This window comes from Arachis duranensis, chromosome 3, assembly GCF_000817695.3.
Source record: "Arachis duranensis cultivar V14167 chromosome 3, aradu.V14167.gnm2.J7QH, whole genome shotgun sequence".
Lineage (NCBI taxonomy): Eukaryota > Viridiplantae > Streptophyta > Magnoliopsida > Fabales > Fabaceae > Arachis > Arachis duranensis.
This window is the reverse complement of record NC_029774.3, coordinates 105,186,916-105,197,012: the sequence shown is the minus strand read 5'-3', so window position 1 is coordinate 105,197,012 and position 10,097 is coordinate 105,186,916. Positions and strand designations below refer to the sequence as shown.

Below are 10,097 nucleotides of genomic sequence, written 5' to 3'. Positions count from 1 at the left end.
AAAACATTTTTCATTTAAGAGAGGTGAAGGATTTATGGAATTTATTCATAGCTTTAAGACATAGTTACTACATACTAATGATCATAAAGTAGAGACACAAAACATAGATAAAAACAAAAAACAGAAAAATAAGAACAAGGAACGAATCCACCTTAGTGGCGCCTTCTTCTTGAAGGACCAATGATGTCCTTAAGCTCTTCTATGTCCCTTTCTTGCCTTTGTTGCTCCTCCCTCATTGCTCTTTGATCTTCTCTAATTTCATGGAGAATGATGGAGTTTTCTTGATGTTCCACCCTTAATTGATCCATATTGTAACTCAAATCTTCTAAGGAAGTGTTGAGTTGTTCCCAATAGTTTTTGGGAGGAAAGTGCATCCCTTGAGGCTTCTCCAGAATTTCTTGGTGATGAGCTTCCTCATGCGTCTCTTGGGTTCCATGAGTGGGCTCTCTTGTTTGCTCCATCCTTTTCTTAGTGATGGGCTTGTCCTCCTCAATGGGGATGTCTCCTTCTATGATGACTCCAGTTGAGTAACATAGATGGCAAATAAGATGAGGGAAAGCTAGCCTTGCCAAAGTAGAGGACTTATCGGCTATTTAGGGTGGGTTTGGGTGGGAAAGAGATTTTGAATTTGAAGGTAGGTGGGGTTTATGGGGAAGAGAGATGAGGTGATTGGTGAAGGGTATAGTGTTATTGGATTGTGTGAAGAAGAAAGAAGTGGGGTAGGTGGAGATCCTGTGGGGTCCACAGATCTTGAGGTGATCCTGTGGGGTCCACAGATCTTGAGGTGTCAAGAATTTCTCATTCCTGCACCTTTTAGTCGTGTAAAACGCCCTCTGTATGCAATCCTGGCATTTAACGCCAGACGGATAATTGTTTCTGGCATTAAACGCCCAAACTTAGCCTGTTTCTGGCATTTAACGCTAGCCTGATGCTTGTTTCTGGCGTTAAACGCCAGCTTGGTGCTTGTTTCTGGCGTTAAACGCCAGACAAAAGCTTGTTTTTGGCGTTTAAATGCCAGACAGCTCTTCCTCCAGGGTGTGCTTTTTCTTCTGCTATTTTTTATTTTGTTTTTAATTTTTGCAATTGTTTTGTGACTCCACATGATCATAAACCTAATAAAACATAAAAGAACAATAGAAATATAGATAAATAAAAATTGGGTTGCCTCCCAATAAGCGCTTCTTTAATGTCAATATCTTGACAGTGAGATCTTATGGAGCTTTACAGATGTTCAGAGCATGGTTGGGACCTCCCAACACCAAACTTAGAGTTTGAATGTGGGGGTTCAACACCAAACTTAGAGTTTGGTTGTGTCCTCCCAACACCAAACTTAGAGTTTGATTGTGGGGGCTTTGTTTGACTCTGTATTAAGAGAGGCTTTTCATGCTTCCTCTCCAAGGTTGCAGAGGAAGATCATTGAGCTTTAAACACAAGGTAGACCCCATTCAATTGAAGGACTAGCTCTCCTCTGTCAACATCAATCACAGCTCCGCTGTGGCTAGGAAGGGTCTTCCAAGGATGATAAATTCATCATCATCCTTCCCAGTGTCTAGGATTATGAAATCAGTAGGGATGTAAAGGCCTTTAACCTTCACTAACACGTCCTCTACCAATCCATAAGCTTGTTTTATTGACTTGGATGCCATCTCTAATGAGATTCTTGCAGCTTATACCTCAAAGATCCCCAGTTTCTCCATTACAGAGAGTGGCATAAGATTTATACCTGACCCCAGGTCACAGAGAGCCTTCTCAAAGGTCATGGTGCCTATGGTACATGGTATTAAGAATTTACCAGGATCTTGTTTCTTTTGAGGTAAAGTTTGCTGAACCCATGTATTTAGTTCACTAATGAGCAAGGGAGGTTCATCTTCTCAAGTCTCATTACCAAACAACTTGGCATTCAGCTTCATAATGGCTCCTAGATATTGAGCAACTTGCTTTTCAGTTACATCTTCATCCTCTTCTGAGAAAGAATAGTTCTCAGAGCTCATGAATGGCAGAAAAAAGTTTAATGGAATCTCTATGGTCTCTATATGAGCCTCAGATTCCTTTAGGTCCTTAATAGGGAACTCCTTTCTGTCTGGGGGATGTCCCATGAGGTCTTCCTTATTGGGATTCACGTCCTTCCCTTCCTCTTTGGATTCAGCCATTTTGATAATATCAATGGCCTTGCACTCACTTTTTGGATTCTCTTCTGTATTGCTTGGGAGAGTACTAGGAGGAGTTTCAGTGATTTTCTTACTCAGCTGACCTACTTGTGCCTCCAAGTTTCTAATGGAGGACCTTGTTTCATTCATGAAACTTAAAGTAGCCTTAGACAGATCAGAGACTATGTTTGCTAAGCTAGAGGGGCTCTGCTCAGAATTCTCTGTCTGTTGCTGAGAAGATGATGGAAAAGGCTTGCTATTGCTAAACCTGTTTCTTCCACCATTATTAAAGCCTTGTTGAGGCTTTTGTTGATCCTTTCATGAGAAATTTGGATAATTTCTCCATGAGGGATTATAGGTGTTTCCATAGGCTTCACCCATGTAATTCACCTCTGCCATTGCAGGGTTCTCAAGATCATAAGCTTCTTCTTCAGAAGATGCTTCTTTAGTACTGTTGGATGCATTTTGCAATCCATGCAGACTCTGAGATATCATATTGACTTGTTGGGTCAATATTTTGTTCTGGGCCAGTATGGCATTCAGAGCATCAATTTCAAGAACTCCCTTCTTCTGAGGCGTCCCATTACTCACAAGATTCCTCTAAGAGGTGTACATGAATTGGTTATTTGCAACTATGTCAATGAGTTCTTGAGCTTCTGTAGGCATTTTCTTTAGGTGAATGGATTCACCTGCAGAATGGTCCAGTGACATCTTAGAGAGCTCAAATAGACCATGATAGAATATATCCAAAATGGTCCACTCTGAAAGCATGTCAGAAGGACACTTTTTGGTCAACTGCTTGTATCTTTCCCAAGCTTCATAGAGGGATTCACCATCTTTTTGCCTGAAGGTCTGAACATCCACTCTAAGCTTGCTCAGCTTTTGAGGAGGAAAGAACTTGGCCAAGAAGGTCGTGACCAGCTTATCCCAAGAGTCCAGGCTATCTTTAGGTTGTGAGTCCAACCATGTTCTAGCTCTGTCTCTTATAGCAAAAGGGAAAAGTATGAGCCTGTAGACTTCAGGATCTACTCCATTAGTCTTAATAGTATCACAGATCTGTAAGAACTCAGTTAAAAATTGATAGGATTCTTCTGATGGAAGTCCATGAAACTTGCAGTTCTGTTGCATTAGAGCAACTAGTTGAGGCTTCAGCTCAAAATTGTTTGCTCCAATGGCAGGGATTGAGATGCTTCTTCCATAAAAATTGGAAGTAGGTGTAGTATAATCACCAAGCATCCTCCTTGCATTATTGTTGTTGTTATTATTTTCGGCTGCCATCTCCTCTTCTTTTTCGAAAAATTCTGTAAGGTTTTCTCTGGATTATTGTATTTTAGCTTCTCTTAGTTTCTTCTTCAAAGTCCTTTCAGGTTCAGGATCTGCTTCAACAAGAATGTTCTTGTCCTTGCTCCTGCTCATATGAAAAAGAAGGGAACAGAAAATAATAATAGGGATCCTCTTTATTACAGTAGAGAGATTCCTTTATGTGAGTAGAAGAAATAAGAAGAAAATCTGAACACATGTAGAGGGGAGAAGAGGGTTCGAATTTTGAGTAGAAGATAAGTGTTAGTAGATAAATAAATAAATAGAAGAAGATGAGAGAGAGTAGTTTTCAAAAATAAACTAAAATAAAAGAAAAATATTTTTGTTTTTATTTTAAGTTAAAGTTAAAATTCAAATTTATAAAATGGAATACAATTAAAATTTAAAACAATTAGTTAAATAAAAATATTTTGGAAAAGAGGGAGGTGATTTTCGAAAATTAGAGAGAGGAAAGTAGTTAGGTGGTTTTGAAAAAGATAATAAATAGTAAAACAAACAAAAAGTCAATTAGTTAGTTGAAAAAGATTTGAAAATCAATTTTGAAAAGATAAAGAGTTAGAAAAGATTTTTGAAATTAATTTTGAAAAAAAGATATGATTGAGATTTGTTTTGAAAAAGATTTGAAAAGGAAATTAAAAATATTTGATTTTTAAAATTAAAATGGATTACTTGACTAACAAGAAACTAAAAGATATGATTCTAGAATTTAAAGATTGAACCTTTCTTAACAAGAAAGTAACAAACTTCAAATTTTCGAATCAATCACGTTAATTGTTAGTAAAGTTTTTGAAAATTATGAAATAAAATTAAGAAAAAGATTTTGAAAATAAATTTTTAAAAAAATTCAAAAATATTAAAGAGAAAAATGAAAAAGATTTGATTTTGAAAAAGATTTTGAAAAGATAGGATTTTTGAAATTGAAATCTTGACTTGACTAACAAGAAACAATTTATTTTAAAAAAGTTTTACCAAGTCATCCCAAAGATTTCAAAAATTATGAGTAAAATAAGGAAAAGATATTTTTTTATTTTTTGAATTTTTAATGAAGAGAGAGAGAAAAACAACTAAATGACTCAAAAAATAAAAATTATGAATCAAAACACATGATGCATGCAAGAACACTATGAATGTCAAGATGAATACCAAGAACACTTTGAGGATTATAATGAACATCAAGACTTATTTTTGAAAATTTTCAAGAAAAGAAAAACATGCAAGACACCAAACTTAGAAATTTTCAATGCTTAGACACTATGAATGCAAAAATGCATATGAAAACAACAAAAAAAAACACAAAACAAGAAAATTTAAAGATTAAACAAGAAGACTTGTCAAGAACAACCTGAAGATCATGAAGAATGCAATGCATGAATTTTTTTCGAAAAAAAATGCACAAATTTTAAAAACATGCAATTGACACCAAACTTTAAAAATTGACACTAGAGTCAAACAAAAAACACAAAATATTTTTGGTTTTTATGATTTTAAAAATTTTTTGGATTTTTCGAAAATTATATTTTTTTTTTTTGGAAAAACGAAAACAAATAAAAAAATTTTGAAAGATTTTGAAAACTTTTTGGAAAGAAAATTACCTAATCTGAAAAACACACAAACTCATAGTAAAGTCCAGAAATGTGAATTTTTCATAAAAACTAATAAAAACATCCCTAAAAGTAACTAGATCCTACTAAAAACTAATTATTTTTTTCAACTAACTAATTGACTTTTTGTTTGTTTTACTATTTCTTATCTTTTTCAAAACCACCTAACTACTTTTCTCTCTTTAATTTTCGAAAATCACCTCCCTCTTTTCCAAAAATCTTTTTATTTAACTAATTGTTTTAAATTTTAATTTTATTCCTTTTTATAAATTCGAATTTTAACTTTAATTTAAAATAAAAACAAAAATATTTTTCTTTTATTTTAGTTAATTTTCGAAAACTCCTATCTCTCATCTTCTTCTATTTATTTATTTATCTACTAACACTTCTCTTCTACTCAAAATTCGAACCCTCTTCTCCCCTCTACCTGTGTTCGGATTTTCTTCTTATTTTCTTCTACTCACATAAAGGAATCTCTCTACTGTGGTAAAGAGGATCCTTATTATTATTTTCTGTTCCCTTCTTTTTCATATGAGCAGGAGCAAGGACAAGAACATTTTGGTTGAAGCAGATCCTGAACTTTAAAGGACTCTGAAGAAGATTCTAAGAGAAGCTAAAATATAACAATCCAGAGAAAACTTTACATAAATTTTCAAAAAAGAAGAGGAGATGGCAGCCGAAAATAATGACAATAACAATAATGCAAGGAGGATGCTTGGTGATTATACTACACCTACTTACAATTTTTATGGAAGAAGCATCCCAATCCCTGCCATTGGAGCAAACAGTTTTGAGCTGAAGCCTCAACTAGTTGCTCTAATGCAACAGAACTGTAAGTTTCATAGACTTCCATCAGAAGATCCCAATCAATTTTTAACTGATCCATCAGAAGATCCCAATCAATTTTTAACTGAGTCCTTGCAGATCTGTGATACTGTTAAGACTAATGGAGTAGATCCTGAAGTCTACAGGCTCATACCTTTCCCTTTTGCTGTAAGAGACAGAGCTAGAACATGGTTGGACTCACAACCTAAAGATAGCCTAGACTCTTGGGATAAGCTGGTCACGACCTTCTTGGCCAAGTTCTTTCCTCCTCAAAAGCTGAGCAAGCTTAGAGTGGATGTTCAGACCTTCAAGCAAAAAGATGGTGAATCCCTCTATGAAGCTTGGGAAAGATACAAGCAGTTGACCAAAAAGTGTCCTTCTGACATGCTTTCAGAGTGGACCATTTTGGATATATTCTATGATGGTCTATCGGAGTTCTCTAAGATGTCACTGGACCATTCTGTAGGTGGATCCATTCACCTAAAGAAAACACCTGCAGAAGCTCAAAAATTCATTGACATGGTTGCAAATAACCAATTCATGTACACCTCTGAGAGGAATCCTGTGAGTAATGGGATGCTATAGAAGAATGGAGTTCTTGAAATTCATGCTCTGAATGCTATACTAGCCCAGAACAAAATATTGACCCAACAAGTCAATATGATATCTCAGAGTCTGAATGGATTGCAAAATGCATCCAACAGAACTAAAGAAGCATCTTTTGAAGAAGAAGCTTTTGATCCTGAGAACCCTGCAATGGCAGAGGTGAATTACATGGGTGAAGCCTGTGGAAACACCTATAATCCCTCATGGAGAAATCATCCAAATTTCTCATGGAAGGATCAACAAAAGCCTCAACAAGGCTTTAATAATGGTGAAAGAAATAGGTTTAGCAATAGCAAGCCTTTTCCATCATCTTCTCAGCAACAGACAGAGAATTCTGAGCAGAGTCCCTCTAGCTTAGCAAACATAGTCTCTGATCTATCTAAGGCCACTTTAAGTTTCATGAGTGAAACAAGGTCCTCCATTAGAAATTTGGAGGCACAAGTGGGCCAGCTGACTAAAAAAATTACTGAAACTCCTCCTAGTACTCTCCCAAGCAATACAGAAGAGAATCCAAAAAGGGAGTGCAAGGCCATTGATATTATCAAAATGGCCGAATCCAAAGTGGAAGGGGATGATGTGAATCCCAATGAGGAAGACCTCATGGGACGTCCCCCAGACAGAAAGGAGTTCCCTATTGAGGACCTAAAGGAATCTGAGGCTCATATAGAGACCATAGAGATTCCACTAAACTTCCTTCTGCCATTTGTGAGCTCTGAGAACTATTCTTCCTCTGAAGAGGATGAAGATGTAACTGAAGAGCAAGTTGCTCAATATCTAGGAGCCATCATGAAGCTAAATGCCAAGTTGTTTGGTAATGAGACTTGGGAAGAGGAACCTCCCTTGCTCATTAGTGAACTAAATACATGGGTTCATCAAACTTTACCTCAAAAGAAACAAGATCCTGGTAAAATCTTAATACCATATACCATAGGCACCATGACCTTTGAGAAGGCTCTGCGTGACCTGGGGTCAGGTATAAATCTTATGCCACTCAATGTAATGGAGAAACTGGGGATCTTTGAGGTACAAGCTGCAAGAATCTCATTAGAGATGGCAGACAAGTCAATAAAACAAGCTTATGGATTGGTAGAGGACGTGTTAGTGAAGGTTAAAGGCCTTTACATCCCTGCTGATTTCATAATCCTAGACAATGGGAAGGATGAGGATGAATGCATCATACTTGGAAGACCCTTCCTAGCCACAGTAGGAGGTGTGATTAATGTTGACAGAGGAGAGCTAGTCCTTCAATTGAATGGGGACTACCTTGTGTTAAAAGCTCAAGGATCTTCCTCTGCAACCATGGAGAGGAAGCATGAAAAGCTTCTCTCAATACAGAGTCAAACAAAACCCCTACAATCAAACTCTAAGTTTGGTGCTGGGAGGCCACAACCAAACTCTAAGTTTGGTGTTGGGAGGTCCCAACAATGCTCTGAACATCTGTGAAGTTCCATGAGAGCTCACTGTCAAGCTATTGACATTAAAGAAGCGCTTATTGGGAGGCAACCCTATTTTTATTTATCTATATTTCTATTGTTCTTTTATGTTTTATTAGGTTTATGATCATGTGGAGTCACAAAACAATTGCAAAAATAAAAAACAGAATCAAAAACAGCAAAAGAAAAAGCACACCCTGGAGGAAGAGCTGTCTGGCATTTAAACGCCAGAAACAAGCATCTGTCTGGCGTTTAACACCAGAAACAAGCACCAAGCTGGCGTTTAACGCCAGAAACAAGCATCAGGCTGGCGCTAAATGCCAGAAACAAGCTACATTTGGGCATTTAACGCCAGAAACAAGCATCAGTCTGGCGTTAAATGCTAGGATTGCATACAAAGGGCATTTTACATGCTTAAAAGGTGCAGGGATGAGAAATCTTTGACACCTCAAGATCTGTGGACCCCACAGGATCACCTCAGGATCTATGGACCCCACAGGATCCCCACCTACCCCACTTCTCTCTTCTTCACACAATCTAATAACACTATACCCTTCACCAATCACCTCAATCTCTCTTCCCAATTACCCCCTTCACCACTCACATCCATCCCCTCTTTCCCATAAACCCCACCTACCTTCAAATTCAAAATCTCTTCTCCCCCTTGGCCGAAACCCACACCTCTCTCTCTCTCTCCTCCATATCTTTTTCTTCTTCTATTCTTTCTTCTTTTGCTCGAGGGGGAGCAATATTCTAAGTTTGGTATGGTAAAAGCATAGCTTCTTTGTTTTTCCATAACCATTGATGGCACCTAAGGCCAGAGAAACCTCAAGAAAGAGGAAAAGGAAGGCAATTGCTTCCACCTCTGAGTCATGGGAGATGGAGAGATTCATCTCAAAAGTCCATCAAGATCACTTCTATGAAGTTGTGGCTAAGAAAAAGGTGATCCCTGAGGTCCTTTTTAAGCTCAAAAAGGGCGAATATCTGGAGATCCGACAAGAGATTAGAGGAAGAGGATCGGAAGTTTTCTCCAATCCCATTCAATAAGTCGGAATCTTAACGGTTTAAGAGTTCTATGAAAACGCATGGATCACTAGGAACCATGATCAAAGCATGAACCCAAACCCAAAGAATTGGCTTACAATGGTTCGGGGGAAATGCTTAGATTTCAATCCGGAGAACGTAAGGTTGGCGTTCAACTTGCCTATGATGCAAGAAGACGCACGCCCCTACACTAAAAGGGTCAACTTTGATTAAAGGTTGGACCAAGTCCTTATGGACATATGTGTGGAAGGAGCTCAACGGAAAAGAGACTCAAAAAGCAAGCCGGTTCAATTGAGAAGACTGGACCTTAAGCCTGTGGCTAGAGGATGGTTGGAGTTCATCCAATGCTCCATCATCCCCACTAGCAACCGATCCAAAGTAACTGTGGATCGGGCCATCATGATCCATAGCATCATGATTGGAGAGGAAGTAGAAGTTCATGAAGTCATCTCTCTAGAACTCTACAAAGTAGCCGAAAAGCCCTCCACCTTGGTAAGGCTAGCTTTTCCTCATCTCATTTGCCATCTATGCAACTTAGCTGGAGTTGTCATAAAAGGAAACATCCTCATTAAAGAGGACAAGCCCATCACTAAGAAGATGATTGAGCAAACAAGAGAGCTCATTCATGGATCTCAAGAGACGCATGAGGAAGCACATCGTCAAGAAATCCCTGAGATGCCTCAAGGGATGCATTTTCCTCCAAACAACTATTAGGAACAACTCAACACTTCTCTAGAAGGATTGAGTCATAACATGAACCAATTAAGGGTGGAACACCAAGAACACTCCATCATTCTCAATGAGATTAGAGAAGATCAAAGAGCTATGAGAGAGGAGCAACAAAGGCAAGGAAGAGACATAGAAGAGCTCAAGAACACCATTGATCCTTCAAGAAGAAGGCGCCACCCTCACTAAGGTGGACTCATTCCTTAACTTCCTTGTTCTTATCTCTCTGTTTTTCAGTTTTATGCTATATGTTTGTCTATGTTTTGAGTCGGTACTACATGATCATTAGTATTTAGTAACTATGTCTTAAGGCTATGAATAATTCCTTGAATCCTTCACCTTTCTTAAATGAAATAATGTTTTTAATACAAAAGAACAAGAAGTACATGAGTTTC

General features: G+C 37.6%; 2 non-coding genes across 2 annotated transcripts; one reads left to right on the top strand and one right to left on the bottom strand.

Moving 5' to 3' along the window:
• The first annotated feature begins 2,912 nt into the window (after positions 1 to 2,912).
• On the top strand, positions 2,913 to 3,020 carry LOC127746277 (small nucleolar RNA R71). Its single transcript, XR_008007897.1, has one exon. It is a non-coding gene; the product is annotated as a small nucleolar RNA R71 (small nucleolar RNA).
• Positions 3,021 to 6,175: 3,155 nt separating this feature from the next.
• On the bottom strand, positions 6,176 to 6,283 carry LOC127746143 (small nucleolar RNA R71). The gene has a single exon (XR_008007762.1). It is a non-coding gene; the product is annotated as a small nucleolar RNA R71 (small nucleolar RNA).
• Between the last annotated feature and the right edge of the window lie 3,814 nt (positions 6,284 to 10,097).